The 23,452-nt window shown below is 34.0% G+C and overlaps 1 protein-coding gene and 1 long non-coding RNA gene across 5 annotated transcripts in view; one reads left to right on the top strand and one right to left on the bottom strand.

The window, feature by feature from the left end:
• The window catches only part of SSBP2 (single stranded DNA binding protein 2), a 250,407-nt gene that overhangs the window by 120,900 nt on the left and 106,055 nt on the right, over window positions 1-23,452 (top strand). The window lies entirely within an intron of this gene.
• Window positions 1-23,452, bottom strand: part of LOC116662111 — a 32,966-nt gene that overhangs the window by 6,797 nt on the left and 2,717 nt on the right. The window contains exon 2 of the long non-coding RNA XR_004318095.1: window positions 16,817-16,886. This is a non-coding gene — a long non-coding RNA (uncharacterized LOC116662111). The remainder of the gene's footprint in view (window positions 1-16,816; window positions 16,887-23,452) is intronic.

Below are 23,452 nucleotides of genomic sequence, written 5' to 3'. Positions count from 1 at the left end.
TATAATCCAACATTAATAAACTAAATTATTGGTTTAGTTTAATCTTCGACAAAGGAGGCAAGAATATACAATGGAATAAAGATAGTCTCTTCAGCAAATGGTGTTGGGAAAACTGGACAGCAGAATGTAAATCAATGAAGCTAGAACACTCCCTTACACCATACACAAAAATAAACTCAAAATGGATCAAAGACTTAAACATAAGACAAGATACAATAAACCTCCTAAAAGAAAATATAGGCAAAACATTATCTCACATACATCTCAAAAATGTTCTCCTAGGGCAGTCTACCCAAGCAATAGAAATAAAAGCAAGAATAAACAAATGGGACCTAATGAAACTTGCAAGCTTCTGCACAGCAAAGAAAACCCTAAGTAAAACAAAATGACAACCTATGGAATGGGAGAAAATTTTTGCAAATGAAACCAACAAAGGCTTGATCTCCAGAATATATAAGCAGCTGATAAGACATAATAAGAAAAAAACAAACAACCCCATCCAAAAATGGGCAGAAGACCTAAACAAGCAATTCTCCATGGAAGAAATACAAATGATCAATAGGCACATGAAAAAAAAATGCTCAGTATCACTAATTATTAGAGAAATGCAAATCAAAACTACAATGAGGTATCACCTCACACCAGTCAGAATGGCCATCATTCAAAAGTCCACAAATGACAAATGCTGGAGAGGCTGTGGAGAAAAGGGAACTACACTGCTGGTGGGAATGCAGTTTGGTGCAGCCACTGTGGAAAACAGTATGGAGATTCCTCAAAAGACTAGGAATAGACTTACCATGTGACCCAGGAATCCCGCTCCTGGGCATATATCCAGAAGGAACTGTACTTCAAAATGACACCTGCGCCCCAGTGTTCATAGCAGCACTATTTACAATAGCCAAGACATGGAAACAGCCTAAATGACCATCAACAGATGACTGGATAAAGAAGATGTGGTATATTTGTACAATGGAATACTATTCAGCCATAAAAACCGACAACATAACACCATTTGCAGCAACATGGTTGTTCCTGGAGAATGTCATTCTAAGTGAAGTAAGCCAGAAAGAGAAAGAAAAAGACCATATGAGATCGCTCATATGTGGAATCTAAAAAAACAAACAAACAAACAAAAAAAAAACAAACAAAAAACATAAATACAAAACAGAAACAGACTCATAGACATAGAATACAAACTTGTGGTTGCCAGGGGGGTGGGGAGTGGGAAGGGACAGACTGGGATTTCAAAATGTAGAATAGATGAACAAGATTATACTATATAGCACAGAGAAATATATACAAGATCTTGTGGTAGCTCACAGCAAAAAAAAAATGTGACAATAAATATATGTATGTTCATGTATAACTGAAAAATTGTGCTCTACACTGGAATTTGACACAACATTGTAAAATGACTATAACTCAATAAAAATGTTATAATTAATTAAATTAATAGCTACATAAATAAAACCAAGTTTACATTTAAGTTAAAAAAAATAAAAAGTAGAAATCTAGAGATGTGATAAGAAAGGAACTTACTAGGGAAAATATATCTGAGAGTTTTGATAAGTTAAATACAGTACTCTAATACTGTAAGAAGGAATAGTTCCACACTAATTTGATTTTGTTTATTTTGACTTCCTCCTGGACATGACCTTTTGAGAAGAATGTTGACTAGCTTAGATGCTACTAGAGGGCTGCACAATGTTTTTTTGCCTTCTATACTCCTACCCCCAAAGCTTTGCCAAAGCCATGCCACCAAAAAATTGAAGAAAAAAAGATAATCCAGTTTGTTAAAACCTATAAGCCATTATGTCAAAGCTTGATTTGTGGCAGAAACCAAGTAAATGCTATCTTTGGCATAATTGGACAACTATTAGGGAGACAAAAGTGGTATCGCATAAAAGCTAAGTAGTAACTATGTTTGCCCTGCAAGGGAAATTCAAAACAGGTTTCTAGCCTTTCCTGTATAGGAACTTTGGAGTAACGCTGTCTGGAATCATGTTATATAATAATGAATTAAAGGAACTCAAGTTATTTGCGATGAAGAAGAGAGGAAAAAAACAGATGTGATAGTGGTCTCCAAAATCCTTTCAGACCATCGTGTATAAGAGCAGTACTTGTAAAGGGCAGAAGTTTCTGAGAGATACAGTTTGGCTTAAAAAAGAACTGCCTAGTAATTATGTCTGTCCATGGAAGTATTCAAATACAGATTAGATCGTGTATGATGGATTTCATTTGGAGAAAACACAGAGAGGCAATGACCTAAGGTTAATTCTGACTTTAAGATCTGAGATCTTCCTCTGGTAAATACTGCATTGAGCCGCCTTAATAATTAGCAATGTAATATTTTTCAAAATTTTTCTGTAATATTTTACTCTTACATTTTCTGTGGGTTACCCTGCAAGGGAGATGGCTTAACTATTGAAGGGGGTTCAGTACCAGGCTCCTCTGTTTCCTCAGCTACATGCCACTGAACAGTGACCAATATGTATACCTTGAACCACCATACACAGTGTCTCTGATTACTTGGTGGTCAGTGTTCTCAGGGCGTTTCTCTCTACACTGATTTCAGGTATAATGTGATCTTTTTATATATCTCTGATTGCTTATTTTATCGTTAGAGTAATTAAAAAATGATTACTTATTTTATCGTTAGAGTAATTAAAAAATAAACACAACCAAGTATTATTACTCAAAGACTCGTTTCCTCTGAATGAAGTTAGAGTTTCTTTTAACAAAGGTCTGTAATTTGTGTGATTTCAGAAAACTGGAAGATTTAATTTTCAAAAACTGTGATACTCTTCATGTTACTAATCAGCCAGAAAATATTCATTGATCCCGCATGTTTGATTATAATAGTTCTAACACCAATTGTGGTATTAATATTAGATGGGACTTCCCTCCCTTCCATACATATGTGGAGGATTATGTGTGTATGAATATATATGTTTTTTGAGTTCTACAGCTTCATTGAAGTAAAATTGATGCAAAACTGCTCATATTTATTATATTGTCCTTATATGAGTTTGGGCATATGGATATATCTGATACCATCACTAAAATCAAGGTATTAAACATATCCATCACCTTCAAAAGTTTGTTTGGGTTCCTTTGTTAGTAAGAAGACTTAATGTGAGATATAGGTACTCCCTTAAAAAATTAAAGCATAATACTATATCAGTAATTACAGGTACTGTGTTGTACAGCAGATCTCTAGAACTTCCTCATCTTGTATGCGGTAACTTGATAGAACAACTCCCATTTCCTCTCCCCCCATCACCTGGCAACCATCATTCTGTTTTCTACTTCTATAAGCTTGGCTGCTTTAAATTTCTCATATAATTGGAATAATGCAGTATTTGTCCTTCTGTAACTGACTTATTTCATTTAGCATGATGTCCTCCAGCCCCACTCATTTTATGGCAAATGGTGGGTTTTACTTCTTTTTAAGGCTGATTGTACACATTATACTACATCTTCTTTATCATCTTGTCTGTCAGTGGACATGTGGGTTTTAGCTGTTTTCATATTGGCTGTTTTGAATAATGCTTCAGTGAACATGGGACTGCAGGTATTTCTTTGATATCCTAATTTCAGTTCTTTTGGATATATACCCAGAAGTGGGATTGCTACGTTGTGTCTTGGTTCTATTTGAAATTTTTAAAGGAACTGCCATATTTTACACAGCATCTGAACCATTTTACATTCCCATCAATTGTGTAAAAACGTTCCAGTTTCTCTGCAATGTTGACGGCATTTATTATCTTTTGATTTTTTTCAGTAATAGCTATCCTAACAGATGTAAGGTGATGTTTCATCATAGTTTTGATTTTCATTTCCTTGATGATTAGTGATGCTGAGAACCTTTTCACATACCCATTGATCATTTGTGTATCTTCTTTGGAGAAATATCTATTCAGATCTTTTGCCCATTTTTTAATTGGCTGATTTGGGTTGTTTTTTTTGTTTGTTTGATCGAGTTTTTGTTGTTGTTGTTTTGTTTTGTTTTGTTTTGTTTTGTTTCATACTAAGTTGTAGCAGTTTCTTACTTATTTTGGAAGGTAACCCCTTATCAGATATGACTTGCAAGTATTTTCTCCCATTCTGTAGGTTGCCTTTTCACTGTGTTGATTTTCTTTTGCTGTGCAGAAGCTTTTTAGTTTGATATAGTCCCACTTGTCTATTTTTGCTTTTGTTGCCTGTTCTTTTGATGTCATATCCATGAAATCATTGCCAAGACCAGTGTCATGAAGCTTTTCCCCTATGTTTTCTTTTAGGAGTTTTACAATTTCAGGTCTTATGTTTAAGTCTTTAATCCATTTTTAATTGATTTTTGTGTACACTAATCTCATCTAGTTTCATTCTTTTGCATGTGGGTATTTCATTTTCCCAACACCATTTGTATATTATTCCCAATTGTATATTATTAGCAAACTTGTTGAAGATCAGTTGACGTTATATAGGCAGGTTTATTTCTGGACTCTCTATTCTGTTCCATTGGTCTGTATTTCTGCCTTTATATGTTATGCCATACTGTTTTAATTACTCTGTTTTTGTAATACATTTTGAAATCAGGACATGTGATGCCTCCAGCTTTGTTCTTTTTTCTTAAGATTGCTTTGTCTATTTGTGGTCTTTTGTGTGAATTAGGATTACTTTTTCTACTTCTATAAGAAATCCATTGGGATTTCATAGGAATAGCATTAACTCTGAAGATCATTTCAGGTAGTTATGTTCATTTTAACAGTATTGAGTCTCTGTGATATCTTCCCATTTATTTGTGTCTAATCTATTTTCAGCAATGTATTATAGTTTCATTGAACAAGACTTTCACCTGCTTGATTAAGTTTATTTCTAAACATTTTGTTCTTTATGAAGCTAAATGGAATTGTTATCTTAATTTCTTTTTCAGATAGTACATTTTTAGTGTATAGAAATGGAAGTGACTTTGAGTTCTTTTTTATATTAGATAGTGTATTCTCATGCTTAAAAATCAAATCACTATAAAGCAACAGAGTGAATGTAAGATTTTTCTCCCATACCCTGCCACGTTGTTCTCCATTCCTCTGTCCCAAGAGACAATCACTTTAACTATTTTACATTTCCCTCCATTTCTTTATGCCAAAGCAAATATATTTTTCTATTTTTTCCCTTTCTTACACAGAAGTAAAAAAAAATATACCTTTTTTTGGTGCCTTTTTTTTTCATTTGGCAGTATATATCCTGTATATTTTAACAAACTATATAGAGATGTCCCTTTGTATTTTTCTTCTCATTTTACAAATGCACAATAGTCCATTGTGTGTCATTAGCCTAGTGTAATCAGATCCCAAATAATGGACACTTGGGTTATTTCCAATCTGCCAAGGCAAACAAACTGCCATGATTTAACTTCAGCATCTGTCATTTTGCACATGTGCAGGTGGATCTGTAGGATGACTTCCCAGAAGTGAATTCCCAGAAATTGTTGGGTTAGAAGGTCAGTGCATTTGCAACTGACTTTCATATGTTGATTTTGTATCCTGCAACTTTACTGAATTCACATATTGGTTCTAACAGTTTTTTAGTGGAGTCCTTAGGGTTTGGTATATGTAAAATCATGTCATCTGCAAACACATTACTTGTTCCTTTCTAATTTGTATGACTTTTCTTTTTCTTACCTAATTGCTCTGTCTAGGACTTATAGTACCATATTGAATAAAAGTAGTGAGAATGGGTGTCCTTATTTCTTTCCTAACCTTAGAGAAAAACCTTACAGTTTTTCACTAATGAGTATGGTGTTAGTTGTGGGCTTGTCGTATATGGCCTTTATTATGTTGAAGTACATTCCTTCTTGACCTAGTTTATTAAGTGCTTTTGTCATAAAAGAGTGTTGAATTTTATTAAATGCTTTCATGCATATATTGAGATAGTCATGTAATTTTTATTCTTCATTCTGTTAATGTGATGTATTATACTTCTTTATTTGCATATATGTTGAACGATCCTTGTATCTCATGGAATAATCCCACTTGATCATGGTGTATGATTTTGTTTTTCAGTGTGCTCTTGAATTTGATTTACTAGTATTTTGTTGAGGATTGTTGCCCCTATGTTTATCCAGGGATATTGTTCTGTAGTTTTTTTGTGGGTTTTTGTGTGGCTTTTTTATCAGGGTAATACTGGCCTTGTAAAATGAGTTTGGAAGTGTTCCCTTTTCTTTAATTTTTTGGAAGAACTTGAGAAAGATTAGCATTAATTCTCTTTAAATGTTTGATAGAATTCACCAATGAAGCCAACTGATCCTGTATTTTTCTTTGTTTAGGTTTTTATTACTGAGATTCAGTCTCCTTACACACTATTAGTTTCTTCAGATTTTTCATTTCTTCATGATTGAGCCTTTGTAGGTTGCATATTTCTAGAAATTTCTTCTGGATTATCAATTTATTGGCATATACTTGTTCATAGTAGTCTCTTCTGATCCTTTTATTTCTGTGGTATTTGGCTGTAATGTCTCTTTCTAATTTTGTTTGAATCTTTTTAATTTTATTTGTTTGAATCTTTTTTTAGTTTAGGTTTAGTAAGGTTTGTCAATTTTATCTTTTCAAAAATACTCTTAGTTTCATTGATCTTTTGTCTTTCTAATGTTTATTTCACTTATTTCTGTTCTAATCTTTATTATTATTTTTTCTTCTGCTGATTTTAGGCTTAGACTGTTGTTTTTGTGTTTCCTTGAGGTGTAATGCTAGATTATTTGAGATCTTTTTTTTAATATAGGCATTTATTGCTATAAAATTCCCCCTTAGAACTGCTTTTGCTGTATCCCATAGGTTTTGGTATGTTTTATTTTTATTTTCATTTGTCTTAAGATGCTTTTTTGATTTCCCTTTTTGAATTCTTTGGTTATTCAGGAGTGTGTTGTTTAATTTCCACATATTTGTGAATTTTCCAATTTCCTTCCTGTTATTGATATCTAGTTTCATACCATTGTGGATGGAAACAATACTTGATATGATTTAACTTTTTAAAAGATTAGTTAAGGCTTGTTTTTGTGTGCAATGTTCCATGTGCACTTGAGAAGAATGTATATTCTAATGCTGTTGGATGGAATGTTCTATGTATGTCTGTGAGGTCTGTTTGACCTATAGTGTTATTTATATCTGTTCTTTCTTTATTGATTTTCGACTAAATGATCTACCAATTGATGAAAGTGGAGTCTTGAAGTCCGTTTCTATTAATGTACTGCTGTCTTTTCTCTCTTCAGTTCTATTAATATTTGTGTTACATATTTTTGCTTCGTTGAGTGCAGATATCTTTTCAATTGTGTATTCTGTTGTGTATACTATTGATGAATTGATACATTTATCCCTGTCAAGTGACCATCTTTGCTTGTTATAACTAACTGAAAATCTGTTTTTTTCTGATGTTGCCACTCCTGCTTTATTTTGGTTACTGTTAGCAAAATATTTTTTACCATCCCTTGGCTTTCAGCCCATGTGTGTACTTAAAGTGATTCTTTTGTAGGCAGCATATTGTTAGATCTTATGTTTGATCCATTCCACCACTCTGAGTCTATTGATTGGAGTATTTAATCTATTTACATTTAAAGTAACTATATTGAGAAAGACTTACTATTGCATTTTGTTGTTTTCTAGTTCTTTTGTATTCCTTTCTTTCTCTCTTGCTGTCTTCCTTTGTCATTTGTTGGTATTTTGTAGCAGTATACTTTGATTCCTTTCTCTTTACTTTTTGTGTGTTTATAGAGGTTTTTCCGTATGGATTTTTCAGTTCAGTTATTCTATACTTCAGCTTTAGAATTTCTGTTTGGTTCTTTTTTATGGTTTCTCTCTTTGTTTATATTCTCATTTTGTTCCTGTATCATTTTCCTGATTTCACTAGTTGTCCATGTTTTCTTGTACCTCACTGAGCTTCTTTAAGGTGATTATTTTGATTTTTTTTTTTTGGAGGGGGGGTCAGACCATTCATAGATCTTCATTTTTTTAGAATGTGTTATTGGAGATTTATTTTCTTCCTTTGGCAGTGTCACATTTCCCTGATTCTTTGTGTTTCTTATAAGCTCTGCATTTGGTGTCTGTATATTTGAAGAAACAGCCACTTCTAAATCTTTATGGATTGGCTTTGGCAGGGGAAGACTTTAACCAATCAGCCCAATGAAAAATTCTGAGAGTCTCTCAAACCTTTTTGTGGATGTGCATCTTCCATTTCTTTCCCTCTTTCCTGGGGGAGAATTCTCAGGGTGTACACCTTCTCCCAATCCCACAGAGCCATTCGCAGTACTGAGAGCTACCCACCACTTTTCCCTAGGGCAATGCACTGAGTTGCTGGGATGTTAGGTGCAAGCCCCACTTTTCTCTCCTTTCCTTCCCTCCTGAAGAAATCTCAGGATTGTGCATTTTCTTCCAGCCCCACAGAGCCAAGGCACTGCTAATATCCATACCAGCAGCTGAGAGCCCCACTGGCTGCTGAAGTCCTTGCTGGCTGCTACAGTGCACACCAGTTGCTGGGGCCCATGCCAGCTGCTGCCATCCATGTTGGCAGCTGTGGTCCACACTGGCCACTGCTGAGAGCCACCTACCCCTCTTCCTTGTTCTTAGCTGCCCTGAAGCCTTCAAACTATGCTGGATCTCTCAGTACTTCTGGGTGAGGTGAAACAGGAGCAGTTCCCTTGGGCACCACCCGAAGGGCTAGGGATGTTGGATTCATCCCTGGCTCTCTCTGCTGTGATTGAAATCGTGCACTGTTAGGATCTTTATCCACACTGACCTGTGCTGAATTGGGGGTTGGGGGACTCAGAGATAAAGTGAAACTGCCCTCCTTAACCATTTCAATGCAGTTTGGTTTTGGTTTTGTACTCTTATAGGGTGCTGCTGCATCTTAACTGGATTCTCAGGTTCTCATCAAGGTATTCTGGTTTGCAAATGGTTGTTAAATCAGTGTTTCTGTGTGGGGATGAGGACTGGTACTTCCTGTCCTGGTACTTCCTGTCCCTCCATCCTGCTGACATTACTTTGCATATTATTTTTTAACTATTGGAAATTTGAGAAAACTATCAAGCTAGGTACCTAGCCCCTGAAAAGAAATTTCCCCCATCCCGTTGCTCTGCTAGACAAGTAGTATATCATTTAAATGGAATGGTATATTGTTAATTTATTGCCCATTTATGGGATGTCTTTTTTTGTCCAAGTTTTAAACATTTTTAAGTCATTATGTTTTATCTTTAAGATTTGAAACTAGGCAGACTCAACAGTGATATAATTGAAGTTGTATCTGAAGACTGAGACTTGAGGATTTTCTAAAACACTTTACACTGTCATGATTATTACCATAACAAGCTTTAATTTGGTGTCACTTTGAATTTAGGCCATGATGTCAAACTGTGCTAAAAGAAATTCTCTAGTGACTAGAACTATTCAGTAACAGCTGTTGCTCTACCTGTGAGAGGATTAAAAAAAAACCTGCCAGCAAAAAGCAGTCTGATATGCCTTTTAAATTATTACTGTATTAGTTGCTGCTTATATATGTAGAGGTTGACTTTAGTTGTGGGTATTTTTTAAGGATACTACTGATTTAATTCTCTGGAACAAAGTAGATTTGGCATGACTGTACCAGCGGAGGTTCTCAGTATTGGAGAGCAAGCAAATGTTTAGAGAAAAACACCAGTCTAATTGTGTATTTTATTTTGTTTTGTAACATCATGGAGTCATGGAGGATTAATTCTGGGATATAAATGTATCTCCTGTGTAAATAATTTTTAAGAGTTTAACTAAAAGCAGTTATCTCCCCACTCCCCAGTCTACCTTTGTTAAGCTATTTCACTAAACAAAAGATATCTAAATTTAATGGTTGAAATAAGACTCGGGATACAAAGAGACAGCACAGGGGAATTTTGGGGTGATAGAACTGTCTATATCTTGATGGTGGTGAATACACTGTGCTTTTGTCCGAACTCACAGAAATTTACACCAAAAAAGTGAATTTTACGGTATATGATTTTAAATAAGAAAAAAATTTAAAATACAGCAATCCTTTCTTTCTTAAGAAAATTTGTCCAGTCTTAGTAAAGATACATGGTGTATCTTGGTGCTCTTCTGCCTTTCTTTTAGTCTAAGACCCAGATTAGTAACAACTGGCTAGAATTCTCAGACTTCCTCTGATTCAGAAGAGCTTCAGAAGACTTTGCTATTTGGGCAGAACTTTGAAAGATCTCCCTCCCCTTTTTCTTTGCTTTTTCCCTTCCTTCCTCCCATATTTTTCTGTGTACCTTTTTATGGTATTTTCACATATGTTTATGTTTCTAACAGAGACTGTTCTACAAGCTAGATTTCTTAAGACCATTTATGTAGGACAAATACCCAACTTCAAATCTTGGCTTATTATTCACAGAGAAAAATTTGTCGTGTATGTACAAAGAGAAATTTTTAAATGGTTGTATTTTTTGAAATATAAAAATATATACATCCTAATGACTTTTTATAAAAAAACTTGCTTTATATTTTAATAATGGTAGTGATATTTGTATATAGACAAATAGCAGACACTTTGAATAGCAGACACTTTTCAAATAAACTGTGGGACAGAGTAAAATTACCTTGCTCTCATAAGAATTCATTTTATAATCTGAGCCTTATATGCACACTGCATTAACATTATAAAAACAATGCTGTTTAGCACAGTTATTTATCAGGATCTAAATAGATTAATAGATTGAATGAATATGTATTACTCATAGTCTGTCTTTAATAAATAAGTAGTCCCACATTTTATTTTCCTATTTTTTTCAGTTGCTGTACACAACGTATTCAGTAATCAGGAATTTCCCTTTATTATGGTTCTCTTTGAGCCTGATGTTTTCTCCTTTGAGCTCTTACTACTAAATGAATGACTGAAGAAATGAAAGTATTACTGAGTTTAGTATTTTTTAAGGATGAAAGTTAAGAAATATGAACATACAACCTTCCTTCTCAGCCAAATTAAGATGGAAGTTGAGCATATTGGCTGGAAACTTTTTTTTTTCCTGAATGTGTGAGATTCTACAAACGTAAGGCTTACTAGCCTAAAGTTAATCATTTTACTAAGATTTCTGGTGAAATGGATAATTATTTCATCAGATTCTTTTAATGCATCTAACCTGAGGTAAGCACTGTTATAGGTGCTAAAGACTCTAAGGTGAAGGATAAGGTTGGTTCTTTCTCAGTGAGTTTATGGTCTATGAAAAGGCAAACTCAAGCTAAAATAAGACTTGATAAATCTATAATAGAAGTATGTACACAATGCCATGGAACACAAACTTGTGACTTGGTATAGATATATATTATTGTAAAATAGGGGAACAGTTTTTACAGTACTTAAAAACTACACCTGTTATTTATACTGGCACTTCAGAGAATCCTTGTGGGACTTTAACAAAAATTATCTTTTCATCTTAAAATTTTTAGACCAGTGGGTTTACACATTTGTGATGTGAGGAAATGAGTTTATTACAGCTTTTAAAAATTATTTTTGCTATGCTCTATATATGTTTAAAAGTTTTTTTTTTAAATAGTTGCTATCACAGGATGATAATCAACAGACATTAACTTCTGGTTAAATGACTTTGAATTTTTTTAAGAGGCTAATTTCAGGTGTTATGCTCCATTGGACTGTTTGGGGAGAAAAAGTCAATTTTTTATTTAGAAATATATTTCTAAAAGAAACTGAACATATTAATAAACTGCTCTTATTAAATGGTAAAGAATCATTAAGCATTTTATATGGAAAGGGATAATGAGAGGAACAGATATACAAGAAAACTTCACATAATCTTTATCATCTTGCAAATCTCACTTTGATGGGAGTAGGGGAGGAAATCATAGGAGTTGGTTCTTTTCAGGTGCCATGATATTGCTTTTGAAATTTTAAGTAGACAGGGAACACAAAAGTGTAAGTATGGAAAGTTTTGCTTTTTTGGCAGCAACTAGCAAGATATTTCTAGAACTAATTTCCATGATAGGGATATGTGTGAAGAGAGAGGAGAGAGGAACCCTAAATTAAGAGAGTGGAACTCTTTCCAAGCACCAGAACATCCTTTGAATACAGTTAATGAACCAAATTGAAATATTTCATAAATTCTAAGATGCATTTTTTAAAAAACATTTTAATATCCCTATAATTGGAATACAGCTTAACAATTGATAGTTGTGCAGCCATTATTGGCCAAACAGCAGGCATCGTAGTTGTCTTTGTAGGAATCTTGTCAGGTGATGTTTAGCATTAGAAGGAGTAGGAGACCAGGAGAGAGCTTTTGGATACTAGAGCTTGTAAATGACTGGCTCATTCTTTAGTCTAGCTTTCTCGTGATTTTTGGTAACTCATAGCCTTATTATACATGAGACTTCGATGTTCTAAGATGGGGATTACAACCCAAACTCTCCACGTCCTTTGTTGGAGAGTCACTCACTTCTGTGTGAGTCTGGGTAATATGGTTTATAGTCTTTACAGAATCTGGTGGGGCAGGCTGCTTTGGATCAGATACTTACTTTGGGCCAGTCAGCTACATGTAGTCCTTAGGGATGACAATCTCAGGAAAGTTTTTCTGAAAGTGGTTGAGGGTAGAATAAACAGTGAAACATACTCAATATACCACTTTAAGAACAAGGAATTTTATTAAAGGACCCACAAAATGGATAAAGAACTGAAACTAGAAAACTATTAGGTTCCAAGGCAGTTCTAGGTTGTCGCTTCTTTCTTTCTCATCACCAGCCATTTCACGCAGGCACTCTCCTGGCAAATGTGTTCTCACCATGCACACATGCACCCTTGCATGCCCCATTCACACTCTACTTCTTTCTGTGTATTGGTGCTTCCTTTTGTTGCTGATTAGCCAGTTTTCTCCTGTTTATACCTAAGAATATTCAGTCTGACTGGTTAAACAAATTACCATCACTTTTTCTAAGCAGGGTTCTTGAAGCCCGTATGCCTCATGGATCACTGATTAGCCTAGAGGTTGGCTGCCCCTGAGACACTAACTACTCATTGATAATAATAGATCAATGGTGTGTCCCCAGTTGAGGGATGTGGCAATATAAATGAGAGGGAAGCTGGTGAGACTAATCCATGTGTATCTTCTTAGTAAGAACACTATTCTTTTGAAAAGCAGTTACCTTACATCCTCAGATCTAGCACTTTTGGAAAAACCTGGGCTTTCAGAGAAGAGGAAAGGGAGGAAGGGGAAGGAGAAGGAAGGAGGATTTTTTCCCCCAACACACTATAGTGTCTTATTACTTTGATTACACATTACTGGTATTTCTTGCCTTCTGTTCTTACTTTAAGTAGACATGTATTCAATACATGAAATGAGATGGTCTTGAGAGTAGAGGGCATGCATGCCCTATTTTTGCACATTATCGTTATATACAGTAGTTTCCCAGTTTTTTATTCTATTTTAAATATTTTATCTACTAAATGATAGAATATTGCCTTATAGTAGTAAAATCTTGAACAGCATCTAGGACTAATTGAAATTTGAGAAGATCACGTTTTTCAACCTACAGTTGTAATCAAATGACTTAGTATTGATTTCTCATTACCTGATTATGGCATTTTTTCCCCCACTGTATATTAATGCATAATTTAGGTACAATAAAATTCACCCTTTTTGGTGTACAGTTCTATGAGTTTTGACAAACACAAAGTAATGCAGCTACCACCACAGTGGAGATACAGAACAATTCCATCACCCAAGAAAATCACCCCCTAGCCCTTTGTAGTTAACCCCTCCCTCTAATCCCAGCCACTGGTAACCACTGGTCTGTTTTCCACTCCTATTGCCTTGCCTTTCTAGAATGTCATATAAGTGGAATCATACAGTATATAGCCTTTTGAGTCTGGTTTCAATCACTTAGCATAATGTATTTGAGATTAATCCATAATGCTGAATGTATTTGCAGTCTGTCCTTTTTATTGCTAAGTCGTATTCCATTGAATGAATATACCACAATCTGTTTATCCATTCCTCACTTGAGAGACATCTGAGTTGTTCCAGTTTGGGGCAATTATCAATTAAGCCAATATAAACATAGGCTTGTTGTGGGTTTTTTTCCTTCATTTGGATACATACCTAGGAATGGGATTGTTATGTTGTGTGGTTCTATGTTTGACTTTATAAGCAACTACCAAACTGGTTTCTGGAGCATCTCTACCATTTTACATTCCCACCACCAGCATGTATGAGAGTTCTAGCTGCTCCGTGTTTTTAACCAGCACTTGTTATTGTCAGTTTTGTGTGTTTTTCTAAGTCATTCTAATAGGTATGTACTGGCTTCTCGTTGTTTTGTTTGCATATTCCTATTGACTAATGATGCTGAATATCTTTTCATGTGCTTACATCTCATTCCTGCATCTTTGGTGAGATGTCTTAAGATCTTTTACTTATATTTAAAACAGGGTTATTTAAGTTTTGAGAGTTCTTTATGTATTTAGGATACAAAAGTTTTATCAGAAATGTCTCTATTGTGGCTTGTTTTTTTAATTTTTCTTAATAGTGTCCTTCAAAGAGCAGAAGTTCTTTTGAGAAAGTTTAATTTATCAGTTTTTCTTTTGGTGGTATATGAAGGAATCTTTGTCTAGACCAAGATGCCACCAATGTTTTTCACCCTATGTCTTCTCCTAGAATATGGCCCACTTTGAGTTAATTTATATGTGGTCCAAGGTTTGGATTGGGATTTTAAAATATTTTTTTGGCATATGGATATCCAATTGTTTCAGCACCATTTGTTGAAAAGAATCTTCTTTCTCCATACTTGCATTTGCATCTTGGCTAAAATCACCATATATATGTGGATCCTCTATTTCTCCATGACCATGTTATCCTATTTGCTGAGCTTTATATTTATGTAAGCCTTGAAATCAGTTAGTGTGAGACTTTTTTTTCTTCATTCTCAAAATTATTTTGACTATCCTAATTCTTTTTCATTTTTTGATTTCTACAAAGCAATTCTGTAGGAGTATTGATTGGAATTGTGTTGAGTTTGCAGACAGTTTGAAGAAAATTGAAATAGTAACAATATTGAGTCTTCCCATTCTTGAACACTATCCATTTCTCCATTTAAGTCTTCTTTAATTTCCTTTATTTGTGATTTGTAGCTTTCAGCACACATTTTTAGATTTATAGCAAAATTTTGATATATTTTTATGATTTTTGTAGTATATTCATGGTACTTTTAAAATTTAACTAATTGTTCATATCCCATATATAGAATATTGATTTTTTTGTTAAGCTGCTGAATTTTAGTTTTATTACCTGTTTTGTGGTTTCTTTTGGAATGTATATGTAAGCAATGGTACCTACTTTGGATTTCAAAAAAAAAGTATGCTTTAGTTTATTCAGGAGATCCTTAGGACATGGGATGGTTGTTCTTACACACATTACATTATGATTAGATGAGTCTTATGATTTTCCTTTTTTCTCCTTGGTTGTTAGTGTCAATTATTTGATCAATTATCTGATATAAAATATCATATTCTTGTATAGTTCCGAAAAATGTTTACATGGAAGGTGACATAGGGAAGTGAATGTTTTATAATCTCTGTTAATGGGATTTGAAAGAACGTGTACCTTACTTGCTATAGACAACTAAGATAAATAGTAAAAATGGAAAATACCTTCTCGCTTGAATTGTACTTCTTTTTGCACTGCTTAGTTGTGTAACAATGGTAAGTAAAAAAAGGTCTAAGCATTTGTATCATGTTCAAGACTGCCTTCATATTTTATGTGATGTTTTAAAAGGAGTTGTGACATTGCTTTAGTGAATCCTCAAGACCTTAAAAATGAATCTTTAATTTGAGCAGATTATGATGAATGAGGGACATTTATAGTGTACAATTGCTATATAGATGCAATTCTACTCTGTAGTGCTTTATTAATTTCTTTCCTTCTGCATTGCCACAACTCAGGATTTCTTCTCTGTAATAATATAGGGTCATATATTACTGAATTCTGTTATTTAATGTAGTTTATTAAAGTTTTACTTCTTAGGAGAAGCAATCTTTTTTTTTTTTTTTGTCACTGATGGTGGGAATTGTATATGTTGAGACTACAAAATAATTGAAAGAAACTGAATATTTATTCAAGATAATTTTGCTTTCTTTAATAAATGAATTGAAAGCTTATTTAAGAATTTCAGGTTAGTTGAGGACAAATGAAATTAGACTTCTGATACCTTCTGCAATACTCTGTTGTGTTTTTTTTTTTTTGTGAGGACAAATGTTTCTACAGTCTTTCAAGGAAACCTTAAGATTTTGGTAGTTGCTTTATATAAAAACATTTTTATTGATGTATAGACTTGAATATACAAAAGATTTAATTACTATAGTGATATATATTAAAATGAAGGGTCCATTTTAGAAATATAGTTAAGTGATATTTTGATAAAAAAGACAAATTGATTATAGGGTTTAGTAACTCAGAGATTATAATGCAGAAATCATTAGTAGTTTGCAGTTAATTTCCAATTTTCATAACATTATAATTGTGTTTTAAAACATCTTCCTAAGCATGCTGAGTTTCTTGGATGTTGCTCTGATAATTCTTGGCATCATTACACTGCTTAACAGACCAGTTGTCTGGTTCTGACGAACGACAGTAAATATAGATAGATAGTACTACTGCGGGCAGGGGAGGGTCAGAGGCCACGAAGGCTCAACCTGGCCCAGTACCACTGAAAATGAATAAACTCTGGAGGGTCTACAAAGTTTTGTAGAGTAAATGTTTTTGCTTTGACTATTAAGTTGGTCTGGCGCCTAATGTCAAAGAGATAGGAAGGGAAATAAAACTTACCTTGAAAGGGTTGGTTCCATACAAGTTGAACCAAGCTTTCACGTTAAAATATGCAGGTGGTTATGATTTCCTAAGGAATAAAATTATAGCCGCTAGGTTTTAAAAGTCATGCAAGTTACAGAATTTTACATGTTTAAACTTTTTCCATTTTGTCAACATACACTTGTGAATGTTCTTATTTATTCAGCTAGTATCTACCCAGTGCGCCAGGACTGTGTCAGGAATACAAAATGCATTGCTTAAGTACAAGCTTAATATAGCAACAGTATGGAGAAAGAGCTACATAATAAAAAGACAACCAGAATAGGAATTTCAGTGAAGTATAAGAGGTGCTTTAGTTAGGGAAACTGCAGGGTTCTAAAGAAGTCTGTGGCAGAAAGAATGCAAACCCTCGTAATTCACAGGCCATTGGGTAGCCTACTCAGAAGGCCCTTGCTACAGTAGTGGAGAATAATTATTCTTAGACTGTAGGCTACTCCAGTCCCACCTGTGATATCTTAAAAGCAAGAACCAACAGGATCAAACTGTGTCCAAGTAACTTAACTGAGTTTTGTCCTGGAGTACAGTTTTTATAGGAATATAAAAATATCCAGCACCCAACAAAGTAAAATTTATAATGTCTGCTTTCAATCAAATATGATGAGGCAATGCAAAGAAGTGGGAAAATCTCAATCAAAACTAATCTAGAACTAATACAGATATCAGAATTGCCAGGCAAGGACATTAAAACAGTTGTTATAATTTTCAATATCTTTAAAAATTTAGAAGACTAAGCTTGAATATGTTAAGTAAATATATGGGATATGTTAAAAAAACAAAATTATAAAAGGTGATAAATACACTGGATGGAATTAATGGCAGATTAGTAATCTTTGCTTCTGCAATGTCTAAACTTGAAGACATAGCAATAGAAATTATGCAAAATGAAACAGAAAAAAACTGAAAAAAAAGAAAGGCAGAGCAGCAATGAGTTGTACATCAACCTCAAGTGGTCTAATATACCTGGAACTGGAGTCACCAAAGGAGAGGAGAGAGATGGAAAGACAGAAAAAATATTTACAGAAATCACTGATAAAAGTTTTCTAAATTTAATGAAAACTATAAACTTAGAGATTTCAAGAGTGTCAAAGAACCCCAAGTGTGCACACACACACACATATACAATGTACAATGACAACACAAAGGCTGGGAGGAGAGAAATGGAAGTATACTGTTACAAGGCTTTTCATGCTCTACATGAAGTGGTGACGTATTCTTGAAGGTAGTCTATTACAAGTATGTATACTTTGTAAATATGTATATTATAAAGTCTAGAAAAACTACTAAAATAAAAAAATAGTTATAGGTAATAATTCACCAAAAGAGATAAAAAGGAATTATTTTTAAAATTCAATTAATCCCAAAGATGGCAGAAAAGAGGAAAAAGGGAGTAAAGAATAGATATGACAAACAGAAAACAGATGGCATGATGGTAAATTTAAACTTAATCATATCAATATTTAATCATTTCTCTAAACATCCCATTTTAAAAGCAGAGATTGCCAGATTGGATGAAAAGACAAGCTCCAACTATACGCTGTCTACAAGAAACCCACATTAAATATAAAGAAATAAATACATTAAAAATAAAAAGAATGGAGAATACTAATCAAAACAAAGAGTGGCTATGTTAATGTCAGAGCAAAGAAATGTAGCCAGGAATCTGAAGGTCATGTCATATGCAAGGGGTCAAAGAAGTATTGTGATACACACACGATGAAACATTAGTCATTGTAAAATCTACCACTTACAGCTGTGTAGGTAAAACAAGAGGACATGATGCTAAGTGAAATAAGCCAGACACAGGAAGAAAAAAAACCTGCATAATATCATTTACATGTGAATTCTTAGTCATATACATAAGATTGAAGAGTAGAACAGTGGTTACTATGGGTGAGAAAGTGGGAGAAATGGGAAGATGTTGGTCAAACGGTGCAAAATTACAGTTATGTAGGATGAATAAGTCTAGAGATCTAAGGTACAGCATGACAACCATAGTTAATAATGCCATACTGAGAACTAGAAATTTACTAAGAGTAGATTTTAGGTGCTTTCATTATACACATGCAAAGGTGACTGTGTGAGATGATATGTTAATTAGCTTGACTGTAGTAATCATTTCACTATGTATAGGTCTATCAAATCATGTTGTATACCTTAAATATGTACTATTTTTTGTTTTAAAAAATTTTAAATAGCGAAGTGGTAAACTAATCAAGAGGATATAGTAATCTTAAACATTTATCTACCTATTAACAGAGCTTTAAAACTCCTTTTACTCAGGAAGTAAAAATAACAGAACTATAAAAAGAAAGAAATCCACAGTTGTAGTTGGAGATACTTCTCTAACAATGATTGACAGAGGAAAGTTGATAGAAAATCAGTAAGGATATAGAACGTGGGAACACCACCATTAACTGACTTGGCCTAATGGACATTTATAGAACACTCCACCCATAACAGCAGAATGTACATTCTTTTCAAATGCATAGTAAATATTTACTAAGGTAAGCAGTATTCTTGAGCATAAAACTTAAATCTTAATAAACTTAAAAGAATTCTAGTCATACAAACTATAATCTCTGGCCAAATGAATTAGTTTAGAAACCAGTAACAGGTAAATATTTGGAAAATTCCACAATACTTGGAAGTTTTTAACTATATGAAAAGAAAAATGACATAAAAATTTGTAGATTGCCACTAACACAATACTTAAAGGGAAATGTACATCAGTAAACTACCTGTATTAGAAAGGAAGAAAGTTGACACAACATTGTAAAATGATTATAAATCAAAAAATGTTTTTAAAAGGAAAAAAAGAAAGGAAGAAAGGTCTCAGATTAGTTGACCTTGGCATCATCCTCAAGTGAATAGGGAAAAAAGGGGCAAATAAAACCAAAATCAGAAAGAAAGTGGTAAAGGATAAAGATCAGAGTGGAAATTAATGAATAAAAACAAAAATAGAGAAAACCAGTGAAACCAAAAGTTAATTCCTTGAGATGATCAATGAAATTGATAAATCTATAACTGATCCCAAAATCAGTATCAGGGATGAGGGAGATGGCATTATTACAAATACTGTATATATTAAAATGATGATAACTTTGTACCAATAAATTCTGCGACTTAGATGAAATGGACAAGTTCCTTGAAAGACACAAATTACCAAAGCCCACTCAAGAAGAAATTGATGATCTGAGCAGTTGTTAAAGAAACTGAATTTGTTTGTAAAGATGTTTTCACGAAACAAAATCTATACCCAAAAGATTTATTTTGAAATCTGTCGAACATTTTCAGGAAGAAATACCAGATCTCCATGAACTCTTTCAGAAAATTAAAGAGTGAATACTTCCCAACTCATTCGATGAGGCCAGCATTATCCTGCCACCAAAATGAGACAAAGACATTCTAAGAAAGAAAACTAAGGACCAGTGTCCCACGTGAATATAGATGCAAAAATTCTTAACAAAAGTTAAGCAGACAGAATCCAACAATGTATAAAAAGAATGTAAACTGTGAGCAAGTGAAGTTTGTCCCAGGAATGTGAAGGTTGGTTTAGCATCTGAAAATCAGTCAAGGCAATGTGTCATCTTAGTAAATACAGAAAAAGCATTTGACAAAATCCAGCATTCATTTTTTATAACTCACAGCAAAGTGGGAATAAGAAGGAACTTCCTCAATTTGATAAATCCTATCACTAACACTATTTTATAGTAAAATACTGAATGTTTTCCCCCCTACTGTCAGGAATGAAGCAAGGATATCTACTTTTACTACTTCAGTTCAACATTATACTGGAGGTTCTAGCCAGTGCACTCAGGAAAGAAAAAAGGGGGAAAGGCCAAAAAGAAAAAAGGGGGTAAAATTGTTTTATTTGCAGATGGCATGATCATCTATGTAGAAAACCTGAGGTAGGGAGAGAGTGGTGATATAACACAAAGCTCCAAAGGTAAATACAGCCCGGGCCATAAATGCTTTTTAAATCTATATTAAGGAATGCCAGAGTTTCATAAGGGCAGTGTATAACTATTAAACTTTTTTTGCATTAATAAGATTTGCAATTAGTATATTTTGGTTGCATTGGAGAATATATATTGAAGAGGGCCTTAAAACTCAAGACAGAGACTTCAGGTAAAAGTCTATAGAAATAATATAGATGAAAGATGATAATTGACTAGAGTGCAGTAGGGAAAGAGGGATGTGAACAGGCTTGATACCTACTAAAAGATGAAATTGACAGGATCTTTACTGAATGTGGAAGATGGGGCATAATATGGAATACAGGACAACTCACCTGTTTCAGACTTGAAATACTGGATAGGTAGTTGGTACTTTTCACTGAGATAGGTAACATGGGAGAAGGAATAGGTGAAGGAGAGGAGTGGGAGGATGGGATGAATTTTAAACATGTGTAGCTTGGGATACTTTTGAGATAGCCAAGTGATGATGTACTGGAGCCAGTTTATACAGGTGTCTGGATAAGGAGAAAAGTTTGTTTGGGAGATAAGAGACTGGAAGATACCAGATGGTAACTGAAGCCATGGGAATGGAAGAGATAGTCTAGGGAGAAGATGTAATGTGAGTAGAGAGGTGGGCTTGGGAGAGAACCAGCTTATAAAGGAAGAGGAATGTAAAAATGAAATTAGGAAGGATGAATCAAAGAGGTAAGGAAAAAACCTTGAGAATGTGTTACGGAAAGAGATGTTTTCAGAAAGGAGAGGTTCATAGTGTCAAATGCTTCTGAGAGGGCAGTACTAGCTAATATTTATTTGGAGGTTACTGTATACTAAGATCTTGTAAACAGTTTTGCATGTTTTATTAATTTTCATAATAACCCTTTGAGGTAGGTATTAATACATTCCAATTTTCCAGATGAGATGAATGAGGTACAGAGAGGTTAAATGACTTTCCCAAGAAAATGCATAAATGACAGAATCAAGATTTGAAATCATATAATTTGACTATATAATTTGTGCTTTTTGGCCAGCAAGATAAGTGATAAAAGTGACAGATGGATTTAACAGTAAGGGTTTCACTGGTAACTTTAGTCAGTTTTTGTGGATCAAATGGGAGCAAAAACCTGGTTAGAGTGGATTGAGGAATAAATGAGAAAAGGGAAATGTACACATTTCTTTCATGAAACTTGGGTGTGAAAAGGAAGAGTGGGCGCATAGGCGAGTACTAGTTGAGAATTAGGAAGGGCATTTATAAGATAAGGAAACCTTAAATAAGTTTAAATACAGAGGAGAGCAAGCAAGTAAAGAGAGAGAGAGAGGGGTTGGAGAGACATAAGAGATGGAAGGAAGGGGCAGAGAGGAAGAGAGAGAATAAAAAGAGAATTTCTGAACTATAATGACAAACCAATAGGGAATAGGATCCATAGCAAGTATAAGTAAACTGAGGGATCCAAAGAGAAGACCTCTTTTATTGTCACACTGGGGAAGGAGGAAAGCATGGATGTGGATGAATATAAACTTCTAGGTTTCCTGCTATTCCAACTTCTTCAATCTCAATTTCTCTCTCTTTCATAGATTTGAAACAGGGATGAAAATTCTGTGTGTCAGCAAATTACTACTCATTTAACTTGGACTTCTGTTGACTAAAGGGGAGAGGGAAGAGCATCCTTCTACTTTGCTATTGAAATACAGGTTTCTAAGACACAGACTGAGCTGGGGAAGTCTTTCTGGTATCGTTCCAGCATGGAGGATTTTCTACCACTTTTGAAGAATCACATTCGCAATTATCACAGGAAATGAACATACTCCTTGGTGTTGTGTGCTGGGGTAAATCTTATTGTTAGAAAAGGTCGAGTATAGTCTGTAAAATATTCAGCTATAGGTGACAGTGATCATGATATGCAGTATTTCTTTATAAGCAACTATCTAGAGACTAGGGGGTCAGCAAACTACAGTACTCTGCCTGTTTTTGAAAATATTGAAGCATAGCCACATCCATGCTTGATGTATGTCTACCATACCAGGGTTAAATGGTTGCAGCAGAGACTACGAGCCTTAAATATTTACTACTTGGCCCTTTTGAGAAAGTTTGCTGACCTTTTATCTAGAATAATAAAGCAGTAAGAACTTGGAAAATTTTTTGAGAAAAATTATGACACTAAAAATGTGAAGGGTATTAGGATATATTGCTAAATGAAAATATCACTTTACAAACCTTTACAGATTATACCTTAATCATTTTTAGTTTAAAAATTTATACAAAAATGGTGATAGTAGTTGTGAATGGTGAGATTACACTTGATTTTTACTTTCTTACTGGTTCTCATGTGTTTTCTGATTTTCCTACAATGAGCATGTGTTACTGTGTTATTAATAAAATCAAATAGCCAGTAGAATAGAACGAGAACACAGAAGCCACAGTGAATTAGAACGTGAAAAAATAGAGAATTTGTCAGGGTAAGGCCTGGATGATGCATAAAGAAAGTGCTTTTTGTGGGTTACAAAAAAGTTGAAGTTTTTTGGTGATGCCACTAAAACAATTTTAGGTCCTTCAGTTCCTCGTATTTAATGAGCATCTGATATGAGTACTACTCAAGAATATAGTTTCCCACAAAAAAGAGAGAAAATAGAGATATATATG

The sequence above is a fragment of the Camelus ferus genome, chromosome 3, assembly GCF_009834535.1.
Source record: "Camelus ferus isolate YT-003-E chromosome 3, BCGSAC_Cfer_1.0, whole genome shotgun sequence".
NCBI classification, from domain to species: Eukaryota; Metazoa; Chordata; class Mammalia; order Artiodactyla; family Camelidae; genus Camelus; species Camelus ferus.
Note: the sequence above shows the minus strand (reverse complement) of the source record. Positions and strands in the feature narration are given on the sequence as shown.